This window comes from Corapipo altera, unplaced genomic scaffold (assembly GCF_003945725.1).
Source record: "Corapipo altera isolate COAL_440 unplaced genomic scaffold, ASM394572v1 180, whole genome shotgun sequence".
NCBI classification, from domain to species: Eukaryota; Metazoa; Chordata; class Aves; order Passeriformes; family Pipridae; genus Corapipo; species Corapipo altera.
This window is the reverse complement of record NW_020884915.1, coordinates 3,332,231-3,344,294: the sequence shown is the minus strand read 5'-3', so window position 1 is coordinate 3,344,294 and position 12,064 is coordinate 3,332,231. Positions and strand designations below refer to the sequence as shown.

Here is a 12,064-nt window from a genome sequence, read left to right as displayed (position 1 = left end):
CCAGGAAGCAATGTCTTTTTTTTATGCCTTTTTTTTTTTTCTCCTATCTGCTATCTTCCAGTCCAAAAAAAGCTACAGGACACAGAGAGTGGTTATGCACGTGGCAACCTGAACACAGCAGGAAATTTTAAAATTTCAGCTGCATATACAAAACCCTCTAACACATGTATATTTTATTTGATTTATTGCAAATACTTTTCTTCCATCTCTTGAAAGTAATTTTTCTCTAAAGCGTAACTGCTTAATTGGCAAGTGTACAAAATATAATTACACTGCATACAAGTTACAATATTGCTTATGGGAATATCACTGTTGATGCATTCTGCTTTATTTTGTGTTTAATCTCTATTAAGAGATCTGTATGAAAATAGCAAGGTACTCTTGATCTTATAAACATGACATGTGGTTCAGTCATTTTCTGCCTTACCAGAGCCCAAACAAATGCAACTGAAAGACAAAATTCCTAGGCTGGCCTAACATGTCCAAGTTCATGAAATTCTTACATTCTCCTCTAAAGGAAGTGCAGTCCACAGGACATTTAACAAGGAAATATCCTAACTCTCCAGGCCAGGGTTTGTTACATCCATTACACCACCAGAGCGATGGAAGGACAACACACACAGGAATACACAGCTCCGAATGACAACTTTAGGAGGGGTTACTACATTCCCTACAAGGACCTTTGCAATCCCATCTTTTATAGTGGAAGGATACAGAAGTAACACAGAAATGTGGATGACTGGTGCCAGGATCCTGAGCAGTGCCCAGCACCTGGCAGCAAAAAACTCATCCTTAGTGCCCCTGGCTCTGCCAGCCAGACCAACGCAATTCCCAAATGGCATAAAGCTGTGTCAGGGCAGGTTTAGACTGGATCTCAGGAAAAGGTTCTTTCCCCAGAGGGTGGCTGGGCACTGAACAGGCTCCCCAGGGCAGTGGGCACAGCACCAAGGCTGCCAGAGCTCAGGGAGTGTTTGGACAACACTCTCAGGGACAGGGTGGGATTGTCAGGGTGTCTGCAGGGCCAGGAGTTGGACTGGATTATCCTTGTGGGTCCCTCCCAACTCAGAGGCAGTTGTGGGTCCCTTCCACTAGCCCCAAATTGGCTCCCCCTCCTGCAAGCACTTGCACAGGTGAGTAACATTACACACAGGAGTAGCTGTGCTGTGTGGAAATGGGTCTCCTTGGTCTGAGAGTTCACCACCACGGGCAGGGTTTAAGTGCCTTAAAGGTTTATTTCACTTGCTTGAGTAATGAGATTAATGCAATGTTTGTTTGTTTAAGCTAAATCATACAAAGCCAAACACCTAAATGTCCTTAATTCACAGCATTAGCCCAAGCTGTGTTACCACACCAGTCCATCTTACTATCCTTTTTTTCCCCCCACTTTTAATTGCACCAACAAATTCCTAGTTTGCTACAATTTCTCTCCCAGAGATCAGACAGCACACGGAGACCCCGAGTAGCCAAATAAATCACTAAACATCATTAGTTTGATGTTTTCACATATTCCTTGTTTTCTTTACAACTGGGTTTTTAACATATTCGACTTCTAGTCTGGAAAACCCAGAAGATACAGACCTCTGTATATATATATATTTACATTTATATATGTATAGCTCTGTGTACAGATATAGAGGTAGATATATACTCTATAGGTGTATGTAGGTACAGATGTACACTGTATATACAGAAAGGGGATCTGAAACAACCTCCCTGCCATAACAGCTCCATAATCAAGCACTACGTGGAGCCCAGTGATCCCACAAACCTCCTCCATGAACGATGGATGACACGGACAGACCCATCTGCAAACTCACCTAAAAGCAGAGTAAATCTTCAAACACCCAACTGCACGTTCTTACTTCAAAAATAAACGTGCACACAAACAAAATCACTACACCAGCAATGTACAATTGATGTTTAAATCTGGATTTGACCTGGTTTGATCAGTTTTCACTCTTCTGCTCTCAAGTTTCCCACCAGGGTCAGAGCTATTTCTGATGTTCTGTGGCCACCAAGAGCTGGCTTGGAGTTTGAATAAATTCTGCATGATCAGATAAAGCACACAACTATCAAAAAAAGTAATCCTCCCTCATTTCCTTCCTGCACCTAAATTAACTCACACCTGACCCAGGCATTAGACACAATATAGACTAACATGTCCCTTGCGAACTTCTCACCCTGTGCCAAGTACCTGGTGTTGACACTGGAAGTAACTCATCCCTGTGACAGACACAAGGCATTTTTTAGGGAAATGGTGGGGAAATGAAGAACCTACAGGAGCTTTCCTGAGTGCTCAAGGTCCCATCCTGTAACCTCCACCTTCAGACACAGGTCTCCTCTCTGCAGGTCATCTTCCTGAAGAAAAGCTGTCATGTTGGTGCTTGGGATCTGCAAATACCTGGATGTTCTCATTTAAATGGTAGGTTTTCACAGATTTTGAGGTCAGAAGAGACCACTGTGATTTTTTAGCCTGACACACTGCACAGTAATTTACCTAAATTAATCACTGCTTGAGCCTCTTTCACTCCAATGAACAAACACCCCTGAACTCAGCATTTCCAAAGGTCGAGAAATCACCAGCACCTTCAGCAGCTTCTTCCACCATCAACAGTGCTGAAACCACAGACCTTCACCCTGTTCTTTCCCTGGTTTCACCTTCCAGCTTTCAGGTCTTGTTAAAACTCTGCCTGCCAGACCTGAGAGCTCTTTATTATTCAATTTATTTTCCCCATGATAACACTAATTCCCTTAATCAATTTACCTTCCAACACTCTCCCGGATAAGTCAAGCAGATGGAGGTCCTGGACCCTTCTCGTGCATCCCTTCCCGACTCCTTCTGCGTTCCCGCAGCCCTCCACAGCCCCTCCTTGCCAGGTAGCAGGGGCAGGGTGGCTGCCACGTCCCTGCTCCAGCCTGGCAGCCACCTGCCAGCGCAGACAAGGAGCACACAAGACCTTTGCCCATAATATCATATTAGCGGCGCTGGCTCGTGACTCCCCGCTCCTCCATAAAGACATGATTTCTCCAGACAGCATCCTGGAGCTATGGCCCCTGTTGTTTGCTCTCAGATAGAGAAATTTACAGTTGGCCATCTGAGAAATATTACCTGCTTGTATCCAGGCAATACAAATTGCTTTCACCAGCGGTCACTCCCGTTCGTTATTTACCACTCTCCCAATCTTTGTGACATTTCAAGCTTCAGCTGCAGTGACTCTTTGCCTTATCACGGCTTGCTCACACATTAAGCGGCGTAAGGACAAAAAGGAGTGTTCAGAGAGGCTGCTAGAAGGGGATGTTCGGGAATTATTCCTGATTTTACCAGAGGATTTTGAGAGCTGACGCTCTGCTGGGTCTCAGCCATTTGTTCTTTTGCACATCCCCAGCCAAAACAGTGGTGCTGTAACCAAGCTGCATTTATTGACCAATTGTAAGGAAATAAACCCCCCCAGTCACCTTTATCAATCCAATCGATGAGGGATTCCTGGAAACACAAAAGTTAGTTCTCAAGGATGTGCTGCCCTTAAATCCAAGCCACTGGAGACCAAGTGCCTCACCATCCTGCCTCCAACCTTAAATAAATCCCTAGCAGTGACTCGGAGCGTCTGTCCAGGACTCATGTTGAGCTGACAGGTTTGTGGTACTCAGCCTGGCCCATTTACTGCTTTTCTAGAATAGTACAAGATAAGCATTGCCACGGTTCACCGGAACTCTCCAGTACTTCAAGACTTAGTAAAAATACACATTACTGGCTCAGTTTACTCTCTAAACCTTTTTTGATGAGAGACACTGGGGTTGGTCCACAAAGTTTTGACTAGAGAACATTTACTTGTACCACAGTCTTAACAGGGACTAAGCACATCATTCCCCCCCCCCCCCCAAAAAAGTGTAATATTTTTGATGTTCTGTTAACCTCATCTAACAACCTAGTTTGATTTCTAGTATTTTGCAGAATGGTTTGTTGTCCTCATCACTAGCAGCCACAGCTTCTCTCTGCACCCCTTTCCCTAAGCTCTGATGCCTCTTCTTTGCTATTGATTCTGCTCTCAGGCACATGGATGTGCAGACATCGACCATATCATAAGGGCTGAGCACCCCAATTCAGCATCCAGCACCTTGAACAACCCAGAGCCCAGGCTGGAAGGGCGATGGCTGAAGGTGGAACAGACAAGCAGAGACACTTGGCCAGATTCTCCCTCCTGACACATCATTCAACGGAAACTTTTTCAGAAACAACCACAACAAAAATCAGTGGCTGAAACCTCACTGCCTGTGGCTGGACCACGGTGAGATTTCATACCCCAAGCAAGGCTGGAACCAGTATTTAGTGAAGTTGGGTCACCTCCAAGAAAGCACAGATCCAAGAATTATGTTGAACTTCCGGCTAGACAAAACTAAAGTTGCACTTTTTCTCCCCAAATCTATCTAAGCTGATTCTAACTCACAACTTTTGCTGTCCAGATACACAGATATAGATATACAGATGGGAAAAATACGTCATTCTGGTGCTTCACCTAGGAATGATATCACAGCAGATAAAACAATCCTGCTTCCTTCTGGGAACAGAAAATAGGTAGAATAGGTATTTTATCTGAGAAACACTGCTGTTACTAGCAAAGGGCAAAGCTGAAGTTAGCACAGGTATTCCAGTACTAAACTTTGAGGCACCCTAATTCCAGGCTCAAATGTTGCATCGTACCATTTTTTGTATTAAAAGAGGGACCAGCTCAGACCAGTGGCAAATATAAAATCTACACAAACTTGTGCTGTGGAATCATGAAACGTCAGACAACCGAAATCATGAAAGCTGATGAAAAGGGGTTTTTTTTTTCCATACTGAAACTGATTTCATCTACAATTAATTACAGCAAAACTCAAGTCTCTCAACTTCTAAGTGTAAAATCTAGTATTTAGCCTTATTGCTTTGCTTAATTTACTGATTCCTTGCAACATCCCTTCTCATGGAAAACCTGGTTTTCAGCTTAAAATTAAAAAAAGTGAACTCTTTATGGCAGTTCTACAGGTATTAATACAATCTCTTACATTTGGCCTCACGGATTTTTAAAAGGCAATTTATTTGCAGGGTTTTCCCCTCCAGCTAACACAAACAAAGGACACTCTCCACACAGATATATCATGGTAAAACTAAAGGATACTCTGACAAAACCAGAGAGAGTTGACAAGGAAAGCCAAGATGCAGCTACTCTAAGAAGACTGAAGGTGGCCAATTTTTAATTAAAAACTTTATCTAGAATGTAAACTACAAGCTCCTGATGCCCAAAGTGCTCCTTGTGCATTACCCATAGAGGAATACGTAGTCAGAGACCCCACACTGTGGAGAAGCCTCAGCCAGGAGTGTCCATGCAGGTAAACACACATGCTTGGGATGCTGGAAAAGATGCTGGAAAGCTGGGAGCCATCCTGGATGACAGTGCTGTCTGTGGCAGGCACCAACAGGGCCAAAAGGGAATTGTTTAGTGAGAAGGGAACAAACAGGTCATGGCAGCTTCCCCTAAATATTAACAGAAATACCCATAACTGCAGGCTGAGGACCTGCAGAGCTCATTACACCTATCGCAGCAGCTTCACCCAAATGTAAACAGGAATATCCATCACTGCAGGAGGACTTGCAGAGCTCATCACACGCCATGGTGTGACACCCACCATCTGCACAGGACCCAGCTATGGGATTCATTGCTGGGTTTGCTTATTTTCTACCCCAACAATGATGTACCAGCTCCACTCCTCTGTCAGCCTCTTTTGGGGCTGATTCTGCAGTCCTCATACACCTGTCACTGTTCCCAAAGCCCATCAGCATTTCAAAGGGGCTCATCCACACTCCCACCCATGGTTGCTCATACCTTGCAGAGCCACACATTATAGTTATTACAGTAACAACCAAAAGCCAGGCTGATTTTGGAATATCCCACAATTTTGTGCCAACTTCCTCAGCACAAAAGCTCCTCTTTTCCCAAAGTGAATGGGTCACTAAAAAAAAAAGAAAAAAAAAAGAAAAAAGAAAGATAAGCAGCATCCATTACATATCTGTTATACTTAGCAACAGAGAACCCATCTGCATTACTCCTGGTCTCATTAAAGACTTGGCTCCTTGTAAATATTATGTCTGTAATCCACACATTCTCCCTCTACGCTGTGCTTCAGGGGTCTATTTCAGAAATAATTGGTATATGCTGCTGCAAGGAAACAGTGGCTGAGCGTTTGACAACATCGCACAAGTTTATGTACATGGAGCAACCGCAGCTGACCTGGTGTGAACATCAGCTCAGCGAGGTTCCTACCAGCACCTCCTCACAAAACTCACAGCCAAGGTACCCTGCACTCTACACCTGTGCCCAAAGAAGGGTGTGAATGGTCAGCCTTGAGCTGGCCACCACTGTGGCTAAAATCCTTCCTAATCTCACACTGCTCTGACTGCTGGTGGGATCAGAGAGAGGACTTGAGCAAAGCAGAGCCCAAAATCCAACAATCAAGCAAGTTGTTTTTAGCCATATAAAATCTACTTTCCATCAGGAGGGATGGACAAGAGCCCAGTACTTCAGCAGGACCACTGTTTTTTACTGGCTTAAAGGATACATGAAATTACTGCCAGGTAAGGGTGGAGGAGCAAGTCATTAATAATTAAAGTCTACAACTGATGTGTTCAAGTAACTTGGGTTTTATTTGCATTTAACAGTAAAGGCCCAGAACAGATGGGACTTTATAGATGCCTATCAAGATGCCTACTTTGATCCACCCAGAATACCATGTATTTGGAAAACAAGGCTGAATTATCCAAAATAACCCTGTAACCCTTGAGCACACAGCTCCCAGCTGTGGAGCAGGGGGGCCCTGAAAGGTGATGATCTTCTAGGTGCTGTCCTCCTTTGGCAAAATCGTAAGAATTGAGCATCCAGAACCCCCAGAGCATGCTCTGCTCCCTGACTGGGATTTCAGGATGGGCTAAAAACCCCAAGAAAACCTCCAAAGTTGGCAACACCACCACACAGCAGCACTGAGGAGTTCCAGGAGGGGTTGATGGGTCTATTGAAGTTGATGCCAACAATGCTGAAACCCCTCCACAGCTGCTGCAGGGGTTTGATGGCAGCTTCATGTCTACCTTGCAGGAGATACACACGTTTCCCCACCAGCCAACACGTATGGGGAAACGCCAAAACCACACCACCGATGGGAATGGAGGCAGTGACATGTGCATCACTGCAGGGCATCCTCTGCAGCACCACAGCTTGGATGTCTGGGGTAAAACACTGCCCCTGCTCCTCACCACACTGCTCCTGACACAGGACACACGATTACAGACCCCAGATGAGCCAAAGCAAATTTCATCCCACCTGCACTGACCATCAGAGCATGCAGATGGAAATCTCTCCATCAGGCCACGCTGGTTCCATCACATGTTTTTCCAGGTGTATTTCTTTTTAATAATCCCACAGAAGTTCCCAATAATACAACCCAGGCATTAAAAAAATCACAGCATGTCCTGGGAAGTGTTCAAGGCCAGGCTGGGTGGGGCTTTGAGCCACCTAGTCTAGTTAGCAAGGTGTCGGTGCCCATAGCAGGGGGGTTGCAGTTGGATGAACTTTAAGGTCCTTTCCAACCCAAACCATTCCATAATTCTATGATGACTCTATGAAATCATTATAGAGCAAAAAAAACCCCTAAGCTTTGGCAGCAGGACCACTGTGACCTTCCCACACAGCACTGCCTCACCAGACCATGTACAACAAACCCAAACAACCAAAGCAAATGCCAACGTCCCACCAACATTATCACCTTAGAGAGGAGAAACAAAAACTAATTAAAAATCTCCAGACGTTTACTCCTGGTTCTTAAGAAATCACCAGGGTTCACAGTACAAGAAACAGGAGTACACACTTATAAAGCATCACTGTAGAACTAAATAAATAACAACTGATTTTTCTGTGCTCTGTCACCAAAACTCCTGCTGAGTTCACACAATATTTTATGTGGTAACTCCTTAGCAAAATTCCAAGGATACCAATCTCTTCACCATGATGGAGCTGAACAGAAGGACAAGACACGTGGCATAATGAGAAGATTTTGTTTCCATGCCCTTGCTGGGGCAAAGAACAGTCATGGTATTTTTCATCCTTTTACCTAAATCTTATTTGCTTTGGCAAAGGAGAAGGAGCAAAAAAACCCAAAAAAACAAGCCACAGGAACATAGCAAAAGGAATAAGAGTTGGTCCAGGCAAACCTGAACACAATAAACTGCATTTTGGAATTACATCTTCCTACCTGGGTGTGATGAACCGTGCTTTGGAACTACATCTTCCAGCATCACAAACAGCACTAGAGGAAACACCAATCAATTCCTGGCTAAAACAATTGTTTTATCCCAGCAACCAGAGAGAAAACAGCGAGCACTTGCTAAAACTTCCCCTTCAAAGTTTGAGTGCTCCCTGCAAGAGGGGATCAACAATCACCTCGCACCACCCACACACGGTCTTTTAATTCACCTGTGAGCCCTGATGTCATTTCTCCTGTCAGAGCCTATAACTGGAATATCCTTAACAGCTGGGGTAGGGGGGCTGAAAAACCCCCAACCTCTGGGGCAGGTGTAAGCAATCAGCCCAGATTTAAGAGCTGCTCACCAGCAGCTCCACTCTCTACTTCTTTAACTTACTACACCGAGAATATAGAGCAAAGGCAGGAATACTCACACTAGATCTGATGTGAGGAGTAAATGTGACACCCATCAGGTTTTATGAGACAGCATCATCCACCAGATCTTAACAAAACACTTGCAAATTGCCAGTGCTGTGTTCCGAGAAGGTTTTCCATTTCTTCCACTTAAACACGAAGCCACTTTCAATTCCCATAGCTAGTAAACAGCCCCAAAAAAACCCAGGGAAAATTAACCTACCTTTTCCAAATGGTTGGGCAAACCCAGATTCAGGGTGTTTTTTCATTAGGGTATTTCATTCTTGCCAGAGTCAGCTGAACTGAAGAAGTTTTATTTGAACTGCAGCCAGCCCGATGGATAAATCAACTTTCCCGGCCAAAGGCTTCAGTACACCACTTCCAGCTCGTGCCTGGGACCTCATACTTTGAGGGTGATGTTTTTCCTGATAGAAGAAATATTCCCACCAGACTCCAGTGACAAATCTCTGCACTGAAATGTTGGCGTTAAAGAAGACAGGCTCTGCTACAGTTCTTGCTATGAGGACATTCCTTTGAATCTAGGAAAAGCAGGAGTGGAAAAGGGCACAACTTTGCCCTTGGAAAAGCAGGGGGGATGAGAGGGAGCTGTCAGCAAAGCAGGCTGTGGGGCAGCAGCTCTGCGGGGCGTCTGGAGCTGCCCTGCCAGCCCAGCCCCGGGATCCCACATGGGCTGGCGAGGAGAAAACTACCTTAAAAAGAGGGAAAGCTGATGTCAAGAAAACATCATCTATGACTTGTATGCTATAAAGTTGACAATAAAACTCTGGACCATGGAAGCATCTCAGTCTGAAATTCCAAGAGGAAAAGGAAAAGTCAAACGCTCCTGTAACCACGCTCCAAAACACAGGAGAGTGCCACCACTCTGACTAAACTACCTTACTTTCTGTTCAGCTTTAGAAATACTTGGTTATGACTTTTAAAGGGAAAGACACTTCGATTTGTCCATGACTGGAAAGAGCTTGGATCAAGTGAGTAACGGCCGCAGCCCCCAGATGCGCCCGGGTTTGCGAACGATGAAAGCCAACCTCTGTCCCCGCTAATGGTTAACAGGTGGGCTTCACAAATGCCTCCAAAAATAAAAAGCTCCTTTCTAAAAATACCACCCTTCATTCACCACGCCAGATTTTCCAGAAAAATACTGACGATAGCTGACGTTTCCCAAAGAATCGCTTCTACAGGAACTTCGGGCTGCCCCTGCAGCAGAAAGTTTTGCGAGGCAAAGAACACAAATCGAGCCCTGTGGATGGACCCATTCCCTCGGCCAGCTCCGGAGCTCGAGCACAGATCAGCTTTATGGAAATAACAGATTACAGAACACATCGCTACAAATAAATTATTTTTTTTTTTTTTTTTTTACTACGGGATGCGTAATTGAAATGTCTGAGATCCAGCAATCACCTCTGAATTCATAAATACCTCATAGTATTCCGAACACACTCTCCTATAATGAGACCGTCTTCAATTTTCCTTGGTAAAGAGACCTTTAAAGAATGCTAAAGCAGGTCGGCGCCCTTATGCACTGATGGAAACAGGAACAAAAGCATTTTGCCACCAGGCATCTCGTCTATTATTATTTTCTTCACTCTGCTTAAACAAACTGAAAAGTACGTGCCTTTCCCCCCCCCCTCCTAAATATCTGCAATAACTGCAATTTCATCCCGTCGGAAAGCCACCATCTGTATGAAAACAAGGGACCATTATACCGAACCGTCACCGGCGATCGGTTTTTTCCTGCTTCGCTAATGTTTTTTAAAACACGGGATTAAAATGTCATCCCATCCCTCCCGTTCTAGGGAGCCGTGTGTATTCCTCTCCTCTGGTCACGGTATACTTAATCAAGTGTGAATGATTAAAGTACTTCAATTAGAGCTACGTACATTCATTGCAGGCAATTCAAAGGCAGCGGAGAAGTGTAGCTGAAAGAAGAAATTACTTCTACTACTTTGAGATCTCCATCTCCTACTTTCCTCCTCCCCAGCACAGCCAGAGCCCTGGGACCCGGCAAAGTACCAGGCGCTAAGCTCCAGCCAGGATTTACCTTGGGGGCACGTCCCTCGGCAGGACAAAAGGCTATTCTTTCCCCCTCTGCAAGTTGGTTTTTTTTTTTTTTTTGGGGGGTGGGGTATTTTTTTGGAGAGGGTGTGAAAAGAACAATCTCAGCGCATAAATCCATGCACCCCCTCTGATTTTCCATTCTAGTGATATCAGGGAAGGGTTTAAAATGTCCAAATCGGGGGGGGGGGGGGGCGGGGAGGGATATATAATAAATAAATAGTGGGGAAATTATTTTGAGATCTAAGTGGGTAAAAGCAAGGGGGAAGGAGCAAGGCGCGGCCCCGCGGGCACCGCGCACCTCCGCGGGTTAAAGCGCGGAGAGTTGCTAAGTGACTGCGGGGCGAGTGCGGTTATTGAGCCGAAATAAAAGAATAAAAAAAAAATGAAAATTAAAAATAATAAAAAATAAAAAATATTTTTCCTAAATAACCTTAAAATTAAGAGTGGGGGAAAAAAAAAAAAAGGCAATAACTAAGCACACTCACCGTCCCGTGTGTGTCCCCCCCGCCAAAAAAAAAACCCCAGAGCATCGCGGGCGCCGCGGCCGCGCAGCAGCGTCCGCGCCGCACCGCGGGGTTCCCCCCGTCCCCAAACTTTCCTCCCGCCGCCGCCCCGTTAATCCCCCGGCAGATGTTGTCGGCGGCTCTCGGCAGCACTAAGTAAACAATGCGGGGCCCGAGACAACAAAAGATTTCCCACTTCATCCGTCGCTCCGCGCCCACTCGCGCAAGTTGCGCGGCCGCCTCCCACCACCATCGCATTCCCACCCACCCCTCCCTTCCTTGTTTTTTTTTTTTTTCTTCTTTTTTTTTTTTTTCCTCCTCCATCCTCATCGCCGGTGAGATTCACTAAAGCAAAGATGTCCTCGCTTCTCCCTTGTCCTCCTCGCCGGGAAGCGCCGCCGCCGCTCCCTTACCTGCTCCCGGCCGCGCCAGCCCCGCGCCGCTCTTAGCGCCGCATCCCTGCCCGCATCCGCCGCCACCGCCGGGCTCTGCTCGCTGGAGATCCACCTTAAAAACGCCACCCGCTCGCACACCGCACAAAAAAAAAAAAAAAAACTTAATCCTTCCCCCCCCCACCCCCCCTCTCCCCGCTCTCCTGCTCCGCCCGCCGCCGCGCCGGGAGCGGACGGGGGCACCGGAGCCCCGCAGCAGCAGCGGGGAGGATGCTAATTGCAACTTGGGGGGGAGGGCCGCCCTTTTTTTTTTCCCCTCTCTCTTCTCTTTCCTCTTTTTTTTTTTTCCTCTTTTTTTTTCCCCTTTTTTTGTTTGTGGGTTTGTTGTTTGGTTTTGGTTTTTTTTTTTAA

General features: G+C 45.7%; 1 protein-coding gene and 1 long non-coding RNA gene across 2 annotated transcripts in view; one reads left to right on the top strand and one right to left on the bottom strand.

Moving 5' to 3' along the window:
* CTBP2 (C-terminal binding protein 2) overlaps positions 1 to 11,776 on the bottom strand; it is a 138,051-nt gene extending 126,275 nt beyond the window's left edge. The window contains exon 1 of the mRNA XM_027655117.1: positions 11,675 to 11,776. The gene's annotated coding sequence lies outside the window, so the exon portion shown is untranslated. The remainder of the gene's footprint in view (positions 1 to 11,674) is intronic.
* On the top strand, positions 2,093 to 4,420 carry LOC113952742. The gene is made up of 2 exons (XR_003529644.1): positions 2,093 to 2,422; positions 4,051 to 4,420. It is a non-coding gene; the product is annotated as an uncharacterized LOC113952742 (long non-coding RNA).
* Positions 11,777 to 12,064: the final 288 nt, after the last annotated feature.